This window comes from Peromyscus leucopus, chromosome 1 (assembly GCF_004664715.2).
Source record: "Peromyscus leucopus breed LL Stock chromosome 1, UCI_PerLeu_2.1, whole genome shotgun sequence".
In the NCBI taxonomy this organism is placed as follows: Eukaryota; Metazoa; Chordata; class Mammalia; order Rodentia; family Cricetidae; genus Peromyscus; species Peromyscus leucopus.
Genome location: NC_051063.1, coordinates 168,106,803 through 168,119,221, shown reverse-complemented (window position 1 = coordinate 168,119,221; position 12,419 = coordinate 168,106,803). Strand labels below are relative to the sequence as shown.

Here is a 12,419-nt window from a genome sequence, read left to right as displayed (position 1 = left end):
AGAGCCACCACTTCTCATGAAATGCTTTCGATTTTGGGGTTGTGGGGTTTTTTATTTGTGTTATCCTACCACCACCTCTCTGATGAGGGGTGTCAAGTAAAGGACAACTTGTGTGATGTGCTAGAGTCCGTTTCCCCAGTGTGTGGGTTCTCGGCCTCAAACTCAGCTGGTCAGCCTCGGTGGCAAGTGCCTTTACCCACCGAGTCACCTCCACCAGTCCTTCTTTTGAAGGTTTTAGTCTTTAATTAGGTATATATGTGGATTACACATGAATGCACATGAATGTACTGTATGTAGAGGCCAGAAGAGGGTCTCAGGTCCCTTGGAGCTACAGTTACAGGCAGTTGTGAGCCACCAGATGTGGGTGCTGGGTCCTCTGCAAAATACACTCTTACCCACTGAGCCCTCCCTCTCTCTAGTCACTCTGTCTGGGTTTCTTTTCTTTCTGTTTTTTTTTTTTTTTTTTTTTTTTTTTTTGTGTGTGTGTGTGTGTGTGTATGTGTTGTGTGTGAGACAGGGTTTCTCTGTGTAGCCCTGGCTGGCCTGGAGCTCACTCTGTAGACCAGATTGGCCTCAAACTCACAGAGATCCGCCTGGCTCTGTCTCCTGAGTGCTGGGATTGAAGGTGTGTGCCACCAGAGCCTGGCCCCTCTCTCTGTTTTTAAGACAGGGTTTCCTGAAGCCAGTTGGTCTCAAAGTCACTGTGTCAGGATTCAGAACTGATAGAATGTGTGTGTGTGTGTGTGTATGGGATTTATTAGACAGGCTTATAGGCTGTGATTCAGGCAATTCAGGATTCAACAGTGGCTGCCTGTGAACAGAAGGTCCAAGAATCCAGTAGTTGTTCAGTTCACAAGGCTGGATGTCTCAGCTGGTCCTCAGTATACACCAGAATCTCAAAAGAAGTCAGCTCTAATGCCTGTGAAGGAATGGGCTTGCCAAGAGAGGGAGAGGAAGCAGGCAAAGAGCAAGCTTCCTTCTCCATGGCCTTAAATAGGCTGCCAGCAGAAGACATGGCCCAGATTAAAGGTGGATCTTTCCACCTCAAAAGATCTGGATTAAAAATTGGTCTTCCCACTTCAAATAATTCTCCCAAAGACAGGGTTTCTTTGTGTGGCCTTGGCTGCCCTGGATTAAAGGCATGCTACCACAAATTATTTAGTTAAGAAAAATAACTAAAAAACAAAACAAACCCTAACCGGGTAGTGGTGGCACACACCTTTAATCCCAGCACTCTGGAGGCAGAAGCAGGGGCATTTCTGTGAGTTCGAGGCCAGCCTGGTCTACACAGCGAGTTCTAGGAAAGAGCTACTCAGAGAAACTAAGGCTAGCTTTGAACTCCTGTTCCTCCCCAGTCCACCTCCCAGATTCTGGCATTATAGTATATGTGCCACTGTGCCTGGCTTAATTCATAAAGAATTTTTTTTTTCTGTAGTGCTGGGGTTTGAGCCCAGGGCTTTTTACATGCTAGGCACGTATACACTCTTCAGTCAAGGAGTACCGTGATGTCATGGTAACCTGGCCTCCGCAGGAGCAGCTCGGAGACTTGCTACTAAAGCCACTGGCACAGAGAGGAGGAACCATTGTGGTTTGTGGTCCCAGCTCATAGGAAATGCTGGTCTATTGGTTTGGCTGGGGATCACTTTGATCTGCCTTCTTCTAAACAGGAACTCAGCTCAAGCCAGGAAAGTCCTCAAAAACTATACGTGCAAATCCTTTGGCACGGTATACAATTTGGCAGAGTATGGTACCTCTGTTGACCGAAGCACGGCCATGGCTGTGAGAGTCCAGCTCCTGCTACTGAACCAGTCACGTGGCTGACGTAGACGCACCTGGTCACTGAGCCAACAGTGTCGGAAGGATACATAGTCACCTGTTTGTTTGTCCCCCTCCCTTTGAAGCTTTGATTGCTTTCAGAGCTCAGTTCCATCCCCAGGCTAACCCTGGCTAGTCTGGGTTCTTCCTTCTTCTCCTGGCAGTTGGGGCCTCCCAAGCCAGGCCCAGCCCTGGAGCTGGGGTGCTCTTTAGGCTCAAACTCCCATAGCAGTTTCCCAGGTGCTGGTCTCAGACTCCAGCCCTTCCTGTAAATCCCGAGCTTCCCAGGCCCTGTCTCTGGCCTTTCTAATGCCCAGCCCAGAGCCCTGACCCTGACTGCCTGCAGCCCCTGCTGCTACTGCTCCCCAGCCCTCTTACTTCTGTGCAGTCTGTCTGTTCTCCCTCCCTCCCTCCCTCCCTCCTTCCCTCCCTCCCAACAGTCTTGACCAGCCTACCCTGGCCTTAACTCACTATGTAGCTGAAGCAGGCCTCTACCTCCTGAATGCTGCAATTACAGACCATTATGCCTGGTATTGAATTTTTTTTTTGGTAAGCAATGTTGGATTTTCGTCTCCCGGAAGAGCTTTACATCTTATCAGACCACATTACAGCACCAGCTCAGACAAGTGTGGGTTAGAGGTGTGCAGGAGCCCATCTTGGCCAAATGGTTAGACATTCTCTTTAAACTTTACCCTCATTTCAGGATCTGGAAGATGGACTTGGGGTGTAGGTGAGTGTCACTTCATCGCTTTGTTCCTGTTTTCTTTCTTTTTATTGGGGGGGGGGTTGAGACAGGGTTTCTCTGTGTAACAGTCCTGGCTGTCTTGGAACTCACTTTGTAGCCCAGGCTGGCCTGGAACTCACAGAGATCCGCCTGCCTCTGCCTCCTAAGTGCTGGGACTAAAGGCATGGACCACTACCACCTGACCACTGCTTTATTCCTTTTTCAATGTAACCATCTTGAATAAATCTCCTTTTTCTGCTTTTCACTCTAAGAAAAAAAGAAAGAAGAAAGGCTTTTGCTGCTGGAGAGATAGCTCATTTGGAGACATACTTGCAGCTAAGCAGGAGGACCTGAGTTCAAGCCCCAGCAGCCACATAAGAAGCAAGCAAGTACACACATACACACATAACGCTCATACACAAATAAACCAACTTGGATGGCTCCTGAGAAAGCCGTGACATTGACCTCCGGTCTTTACATACATTCACACCTGCACATTCACCCTTCCATGTACATGCAAAAGAAAAGCTTTCAAGCCAGTTGAGTGCACACCTGCAGGAGGATCACCTGGGTTTGGAGCTAGGCCTGCCCTACACAGAGTGAGGCTAAAAACACCAAAACTAAAATACAGAAGGGTTTAAAAGACCAGCATGGCATTAAGACAAAGCCACAGGACTTGGGAAGATGATGGCGTAGGCCCAAGAGTGGGTGTGGATTCGCAGAGTCTTTTTATTTTGAAACAGGCTCTTAATGAGTTGCTCAGGCTGACCTTGAACTTTCTATCACCTTCCTTTGGCTGTAAGAGTTTCCCTAAGCATGGCTTGTTCCTTGTTTCTGTTTGCTGAGTTCTGGGGTGCTGTCATGTCCAGCATTATCCATGTAGTTTCCAGTCTTCGCTGTCAGACCTGGAGCTGCTGAGTGTCCGGCAGTGTTCTCAGGAATGGACCTCCCTCCGTGAGGTAGACTATCAGGATTAGTTAAATTTGAACATCGAAGGCTGGCAAATTCTGGTCATGTAAGATTCCTAGGGATACCTTTTCACATTTATCAGTAAAAGGGTTCACAACTGTTCCCTGACTGAGTATCAACCCTGTTTTTTTTTTTCAACTTTAGCATGGGCAACTTGAAGAGACCTTGTCTCAAAACAACCAGCCCATCTGGGCGTGATAGTTCATGCTTATAGTGCCAGCACTGGGGAAGCTGGCACAGAGGAATTGCTCTGAGTTCGAGACCAGCCTGGGCTATAGTGTGAGTGAGACTCTGTTAAAAACAAAAAACAAAAATCAAATAGTGCTGTCACCTTTCCTGGGGAGACAGGAACAAATGTCGGTTTACCCCAGATAGGGTCCCAGAGACAGACAAAGTGTGATTTCACCAAAATCTAAATTAGCGAACCAAGGAGTTTATTGCGGTTTCTTATGGGGTAGGGGTGACCCAAAGACAGCTGCATCACTGACAGCACAGCATAGGTGATGACTCACTTGAAATCTGCATTTCTAGAGTTCTCTGTCTTTCAGGCACCTCAGCAGGTGTCTTCTCAGCAGACTGCACTATTATCTAACCCTGGGAAGGGGCCTTGTGAATTTATCAGTTTCAGGAACTTCCTGAGATGAGTTTTATTTACTTTGTCTTTCCTGGATGCAAATTGCTAGACAGAGTGCGAGAGAGAGAGAGAGAGAGAGAGAGAGAGAGAGAGAGAGAGAGAGAGAGAGAGTGTGTGTTAGGGTGCTGGTGTAGCAGGCACAAGGCACTAGGTTCAATCCCCAGCACTGCAGCACTGCAAAATGAAACCAAGATCTGTGGTAGTTTCTTTTTCTTTTTTTCTTCCTTTTCTTTTCTTTTCTTTTCTTTTTTTTTTTTTTTTTTTTTTTTTGGTGTTTTGAGATAGTCTCTGTAACGAATCTCTGTCCTGCCGGCCATGGAGACTTATTATTATGAAAGCTTGGCCTGTAGCTTAGGCTTGTTCCTAACTACCTCTTATAACTTAATTTAACTCATTTATATTAATTCGATCTATCATGTGGCATTACCTCTCTTCCATCTTGGTACCTCCTATTTCCTTTCTGTGTCTTTCTGGCATCTCCCATGTGCCTGGATTCCTTCCTTTCCCCAGAAATCCTGCCTATACCTCTTGCCTAGCTATTGACCATTCAGCTTTTTATTACATCAATCACAGTGATACACCTTCACACAGTGTACAAATACCCTACAAGTCTCTCAGTGTAGCTTTGGATGTCCTGGAACTCAGAGATCCGCCTGCTTCTGCCTCCCGAATGCTGGGATTAAAGGCGTGCGCCACCATCATCTATCTGGCTTTGTTCTTTTTTCTTGGTTTAAATTTTAATTATTTAGCCAGATCTCCACTTTCTTCTACCTTCTGAGTGCTGGGATTAAAGGCATACACTATCACACTTATTTACATTTTTCAAAAAGATTTAGTGTTCTGCCTGCATGTGTCCCTGCACACCAGAAGAGGGCACCAGATCTCATTCTAGATGGTTGTGAGCCACCATGTGGTTGCTGGGAATTGAACCCAAGACCTCTGGAAGAGCAGCCAGTGCTCTTAACCGCTGAGCTGTTTCTCCAGCCCTGAATTTTTTATTTTTAAAGATTTATTATTTATTACATGTATGTGTGTGGGTGCCCATGGAGGCCATAAGGGCTTCTTATCTCCTGGAGCTGGAGTTACAGATGGATGTGAGCTGCCATGTGGGTGCTAGAAAGCAAACCTGGGTCTTTTGCAAGGGCAGCAAATACTCTTAACCCCTGAGCCATGCCCCTCAAGCCCTGGTTTTATTGTTTTGCTTTGGCATTTTTGAAATGGGGTCTTATCATGTCTCACCTAGTGCTAGGATTACAGCTTTGTGGCACCGTAGTCAGCTGAATAGTTAGTTTCCAAAAAGTTGCCAGAATAGTACAGGGTTATCTTGTTTTCCCACACCGAAGATTCTTTTTGCTAACAGGCAGATGTACTAAGTGTTACAGTGTACCAGTGAACCAAGTCTTAAGAGCCCAGAGTTTCTTCCAGTGGCTTATTCTTGGTTGATGTCCTCTTCTTAGTCTTCCTCTTCTTCGATAGTCTCAGGTAGGGCAGGTAGGCCTCAGGACTTGCTGTACAAGTTCAAGTTGACCTTGAACTCTGACCCTTTCACTCTGCTTTCCAAATTCTGGGATTCTGGATGTGTCACCACACACACAGCTGGCTTGGTTCTAGTCAGTACCCTGTCACATTTGTGTTGTCAAATTGGACATAAAGCTGCCAGACCTTCAAGTTAGTTGACCTCTGTCTGTTTCTGCTCCTCTGACCTGTGGCAGTTTTCTGAGTTTCTTTGATGACTTTTAAAAGTGCTTTGGTTTTGTGTGAGACAGGTCTCATGTAGCCCAGGATGGTTTCAACTTTTGATCCTCTTGCCTGTTCTTAAGTGCTTAGATTATGGATTTGGCCACCAAGCCCAATTTATGTGGTACTGGAGATAGAACCTGGGTCCTTGTGCATGCCAGGCAAGCACTTTACCTACCGAGCTAGACCACAGAGACAGAGAGGGGGGAGGGAGAGACAGAGAAAGAGGGGGGGAGGTGGAGAGGGAGGGAGGGAAAGAGTATGTAGGTATTTGAAACAGGCTGCCATGCCCATTTCACGTGCATCATTTAGATGTCATATAAGGGCTTTCTTTTATACAGCAAGTATTCAGAATAATACCACAAATGTTCCTCAAATTTCCGTAGAAAAGGTTGTAAGCCAGCCAGTTGAAGTAGGGATGAGCAGCTCGTATGGTGCCATCTTGTGGCGAGAGCTTAAATATAACTAATACATCTCCTTATTGGGTAACTCTTTAGGGGGGGAGGGGTGGGGTTTGCAACAGGTTCTCAACATGAAATATATAGAGAGAATTTTTTTTGAGAGAGGATTTCTCCCTCTCATATAGGTTTTTTGTTTTTTGTTTTTTAAACTGGGTGTAGTGGTACACCCAGTGGTACTTGAGATTCTGAGGACCATCAAAAGTTAGAGGCCAGGTGGGGCATGGTAGTACACACCTTTAATCTCAGCCCTTGGGAGACAGAGGTAGGCAGATCTCTGAGTTCAAGATCAGTCTATTCTGCGTGAGTGAGTTCCAGGTCAGCCAGGGCTGCACAGTAAGATCCTGTTGAATTTTTTTTAAAAAAAATCATTCCCTTTTATTTTTAGCTAACTTTTATTTTACTTCTTTTTATTTTGGTATGCACCTATTTTATGCTGAATTTATTCCTGTGCTGTAAGTTTTTGTTTCTTCAGTTTCTTCTGGATATCTTTTTCTCTTGTGCAACCTCTTCTGGCTTTGAAACGATTTGTTCCTTTTCAGTGAGGATCATCTCATTGTGGCAAGGGGAGCTCAATACCCGACCATGAGCTCTGTAAAGTTGTGGGATCTTGTCCACTGGATGTGTTCAGTGACTGGACAAGCTGCATCTAAACCCTTAAGTCCAGCATCACTCTGCATTTGTAAGCATGTGCAGCAGAAATCCAGTGCTCCTTTGGCCGCCTGTGTAAAGCCTCACTGTTTGGCCTGAGCGCAGATAATGAGATCACAAAATATATGACTGCCAAAATATATTGCTTCTTTAAATGACACTGTTCGGACACTTGGACCTTTTTGGCTATGCATATCCTGATGGCCTGGGCAGTTTCATGGGTGTTTTGTTTTTGTTTTTGTGTTTTAGATTTATTTATTAATGTATATACAGAGTTCTGCCTGCAGGCCAGAAGAAGACACCAGATCTCATTATAGATGGTTGTGAACCACCATGTGGTTGCTGGGGATTGAACACAGAATCTCTTGAGGAGTAGCCAGTGCTCTTAACCTCTGAGCCATCTCTCTAGCACAAGAGTGTTCTGAAAGTGAACATGTAGATTTGAACCTCTTGATTTGCGTGATTTTGTAGGGTTTTCTGGGTCAAGAGAGTAGTGAACTCTCTTCACAGGTCACCTCAGGCCTCTTAAAGGAAGAACTATTTTATTTGTTAAAAATAATCTGGTGGTGGTGGTGGTGGCATACTCCTTTAATCCTAGCACTCAGCACTCAGGAGACAGAGGCAGGCAGATCTCTGAGAGTTCAAGGCCAGCCTGGTCTACAGAGCGAGTTCCAGGACAGCCAAGACTACACAGAGAAATCCTGTCTTGAAAAAATATATATTCTGAAACCCTTTTATTAGTTTTAGTCATGTGTGTGAGTATTTTGTCTGTGTGTACCACATGCATGCTTGGTCCCCACAAAGACCAGAAAAGTGTTGTAAACTGGTATGTGGGTGCTGGAAACAGAAGCAAGGTCCTCTACAAGAGCAACAAGAGCCCTTAACTAATGACAAGGTCACATTATGTAGCCCTGACTTGGCTGGAACTCACTCTGTAGACCAGGCTGGTCTTGAACTCACAGAGATCTGCCTGCCTCTGCCTCCCAAGTGCTGGGATTAAAGGTGTGTTTGTATTTAGTGTATGTTTGTGGCCATGTTGTGTTTGTGTGTGTGTGTGTGTGTGTGTGTGTGTGTGTGTGTGTGTGTGTGTGTGTGTATGTGTTCAGAGGACAATTTGAGGGAGTCAGTTCCCTTCTTCCACTACATTGGTCCCAGGGATGGAATCTAGGTCATTAGGTTTGGCAGCAGGTACCTTTACTTTGCTGAACTATCTTGTGAGCCCAACATTACCTTTCTGATAATGTAAAATTGGATGCTAGAAATATTGTCTCTCTGGGTATAGTGGCACCTGCCTGTAATCCCAGTGCTTAGAAAGGCTGGGGTAGGAGGATTCCCATGAGCTTAAAGATAGCTTGGGCTATGTAATGAATTCAGGCCCACCAGGGCTGCATGACTATTTTTCTGAAACTAAAACATTAACTTTCCACCCCACTGAACGAACTTCAGTCCTCTGAAAGAGCAGGGGAGTGTTGTTAACTGCTAAGCCCTCTCTGAAGATCCTGGTTTTGGGATGATGATGATGATGCATGGTGGTCTTGCAAGGATGTGAGTACAGTTCCCAGCTCTCACATAGGGTTGATTACAACTGCCAGAAACTCTAGCTCCAGGGTAATTGATGCCCTCCTCTGTGGCTTCTTGAAGCATCTGCACTCATGTGCACCAACCCCACCCGTAATAATTAAAAGAAACCTTGAAATTTTGAGGTAGGGTCTCCCTATGAATCCCAAGCTGGCATGGAATTCTTGATCCTCCTGCCTCAGCCTCTGCAGAGCTGGGTTATAGGTGTTCAACCCTTTGCCCTTCCCTTCTCCTGAGAGCGTTTTCCTGTGGGTGATTTTATTACGTCTTTCATGGGCTCAAGTTATTCCATATGAGAAATTATAAATCCCACATTTATTTGGATATATATCATGTGCATTAATATTTCGGACTCACAGTTCAATAAGAACTCTTTTCTATAAGATAGTCCAAGATTTTTTTCAGTTTTACAGATGTGGATATAGAAGATAGTTTGTCCATAGTCACAGAAGAGGATATTCTAATGTGGGGCGGTTTTTTTTTTTTTTTTTTTGCGATGGCACTCGGCGATAACCCTGCCTCAGCCTCCCCCAGCCTCCCCCGTGGATACTGTAACAGGCCTATCACCATGACCGGCTTTAGCTGAACCTTAACCAACCCCAGTTCTATGCCGTTTGTTTGTGTGTTTGGTTGTTTTTCTCCCCCGAGACAGGGTTTCTTTGTGTAGTTTTGGTGCCTGTCCTGGATCTGTCTCTGTAGACCAGGCTGGCTTCGAACTCGCAGAGATCTGCTTGGCTCTGCCACTCCAGTGCTGGGATTAAAGGCATGCACTACTCGGACCAGTTCTATTACTCTTTTTTTTTTTTTTTGGTTTTTCGAGACAGGGTTTCTCTGTGTAGCTTTGGAGCCTGTCCTGGAACTCACTCTGTAGCCCAGGGTGGGGGACTCACAGAGATCCGCCTATTCCTCTTTAAGAAAGACTGGGGGTGGGGTGGGGTGGGGTGGGGTGGGTGGGGGGAGAAAGGAAGGAAGGAAGGAAGGAAGGAAGGAAGGAAAGAAAAAAGGAAGGAAAAAAGGAAGGAAAACTAGGAACTATCCGGTTGGTGTCCTTTAATAAGCCCAGGCAGGTAGATCCTGGTGAGTTAGAGGTAGTTCCAGGACAGTCGGGGTTACTTAGAGAAACCCTGTGTCAAAAAAAGCCAAATAAATAAGTCTAGGACAGCTTTCCTAATGCTACGACTCTTTTAATACAGTTCCTTATGTTCCCCCCCAACCATGAAACTATTTTCGTTGCTACTTCGTAACTGTAATTTTGCTACTGTTACGAATTGTGGAATCATAGTGTAAATCATGTGTTTTCCCATGGTCTTAGGTGACTCCTGGGAAAGGTTCACCGTGACCCACAGGTTGAGAACCGCTGATCTAGGAACTAGGAACCCAAGAGTAAAACGAGATCAAAGCGTATGTAAATAAGGCCCTTGGACTGCCGGGAAATAATCACTTTGGGCCTTCGGGGAAAAGCCAACGTTGGCATACTACTGCGCGTGCGTAACACTCTCCCTCCACCGCCAGAACGAGGCTCAAAAAAAGCCCACGACGGGAGTTACTTAAGATGTACGCAGGCGCGCTGCTGTGGGCCCGCCTCCTCCTGGTCTCTGCGCTTGCGGTCTGATGTTTTCTGAGGCCATTCCCATGGTCTTCGTACGTCAGTTCCTGTTTGTGGCTGGAAAAGGCGGTATTTCCGGCCAGCGAGTGGGAGGGGGCGGTGAGCAGGGGCTGGGGGGAGGGGGCGGGGGGGCCGCGCCGCGCGAGCCGTTGGGCCTGACTCTGAGAAGGCGCCGCCGCCGCCGCCACTGCCGCCGTTGCTGCCGCCAGTTAATATTAGGAGCGGGAGCGAGCGCAGCGTGGCGATGGGCGGGGGTAGAGCCCCGCCGGAGAGGCTGGGCGGCCGCCGGTGACAGGTGAGTGCGCCAGCGCGTGTCCCCAAGTGCCCTCCCCTCCGCGATGGTCGCGTCCTGGCCCCCCGCGGGGCCGCGCTGGGCCGTACCACCGGTGCCCGCCGGGCGGGGACCACGGACCTGGAGGCTCCCCCCCCCTTCCGGAACTGAGTGGGGGCGGCTGCTCCGGGGCTCGGGGATCAGCCCAGAGGGACGGGGGTGGGGGCGGCGGTCCATACCACTGCGGTGGCGCGGGGGAGGTCGCTCCGTGTGCAGGGGCTGGGGGCTGCCCCGGGGGCCGTCTGGGAGACAGCTCCTGCTGGGCTGGGCTGGCCGTCCAGCGTGAGGCAGCGCGCCGTGTCTAGTGTAGAGGGCTGTGCCGCTTGGGTGCTTTGGGAACCGTTCCTATAGTGCACTTAGAGGGATGGGAGCTTCTGGAGAGGAGTCTGAACCAGGGGTGGCCGCAATGGGGCCGTCAGAGTAGTACCACGTAGGCATGAGAGAGCCGTCCTTAGTATCAGGAGGAGAGCAGGGTTGGGTGGAGGGCTGTGATGTTTATCATATTTGAGGCACAGGGTGCCGGGAGGCCTGGATGAGTGTTAAGGAGCGTACTTTTGGGGGTGTGATGCCGAGTGGGCGAGGAGTGCTTTCTGCTTCCTGTAATGTGCAGGGGGTAGGCGTTTACACTCAGCTCACCCTTTATTGAACTTCTTAATGACTTTGGGGAGAACGGGATCGTTACTGGGGTGCTCTTTATCACGGGTTGTCTGTCCCCTCTCCACGCCAGAACCCCTCCCAGGTTATTTCTCTTTAAGGTGTGTGGGACATCCTTTGGCAAGTTCTTTCCTTCCGTGGGTGGAGATCTGTCTTAGAAGTCACTGAAGTTTTCTGATCTCTAGTCTGGCTCCCTATTAGGAAAGGGAGGGGCTGTTGGGCTTGGATTTAAGGAGCTGTGCCTCTGGACCTGCTTGTCACCTTTTGAGAGGGAGGTGTGTTTTGAGGGACAGCTCTTCTCCAGAGCAAGGCGAATGGGATGGCTTGATTCTCAGAATTTGGGGACCCTATTTCTCTCTTTTGGGGCCTGGTGACCAGCCTCTGCTGGAAGAATATAGGGTTCGGATTAGGTTGATTTCCAGCTTGTCTACTCTTGGCTTCCCAGAGAAGCCGTTCAGAGTTCAGGTACTGCCTGCTGTTGTAGGCATGGATGTGAAGAGGCCTATACCAGTCCAGTCCACAAAGTTTCTCCATCCCTGGCCACGTGGCTGCTCATGCCTCCTTATTACCAGCTCAACCTCAGGTCCTGTTTACGCTCCTACTAGCCGAGTGATAACAGTTGGTTGTGGAGAGGTTGAGTGCTGTTTTCCCAGCTGTTCCTCTCTGCAGAGGCCAAGGGACTTGGAGGGGGCACACTTCACCCAGCTCAGTCTTGCCTAGGGAGGAAGGCCACTTATGTTGCTTGGGATTGTTACGTTCCCCACTGTGGTTCCTAAGCAGGGAACCCCAGAAGTGTGTGGTCAGTGTCCCTGCTCCTTAGGCTAGCCTGTGACCTTGGCTTGCCCCATGACCTTTGCCCCAGGTCTAGATTTCCTGGAGGATTGGCTGCAGTCCCTGATTGACCTAGCTGACCAGGCTGGTGATATGATCAAGGGAACAGACCGTAGCCATTGCTTTATAGCATTGGTGTCTATGCTAACTGGCTTTCATGTGCCATGGTTCCCAGAGAGAAAGTCTAGGTGTGGTTGAGGCAGTGGGTACTCTCTAGGGTTTTTGTCCACTAGGGATGTGCTTATCCGGTCCTCTCCTGGTAGCTTTCGAAGCTTTGCCTGGCAGAGTTAACAGGAGCAATAAACGTAATGACTGTGAAATTGATGGCTGACTGTCACTCAGTGCAGTCAGTGTGCAACACACTGTATCGGATGCCTCGTGTTCTAGAATAGCAGACCCTTGTTGTCATGCCCTCCCTTTTTTTTTTAAAG

The 12,419-nt window shown here is 48.0% G+C and overlaps 1 protein-coding gene across 2 annotated transcripts in view; it reads left to right on the top strand.

Moving 5' to 3' along the window:
- The first annotated feature begins 10,302 nt into the window (after positions 1-10,302).
- Positions 10,303-12,419, top strand: part of Akt2 (AKT serine/threonine kinase 2) — a 50,995-nt gene continuing 48,878 nt past the window's right edge. For both annotated transcript variants that reach the window (XM_037201035.1, XM_028855038.2), the window contains exon 1: positions 10,303-10,467. The gene's annotated coding sequence lies outside the window, so the exon portion shown is untranslated. The remainder of the gene's footprint in view (positions 10,468-12,419) is intronic.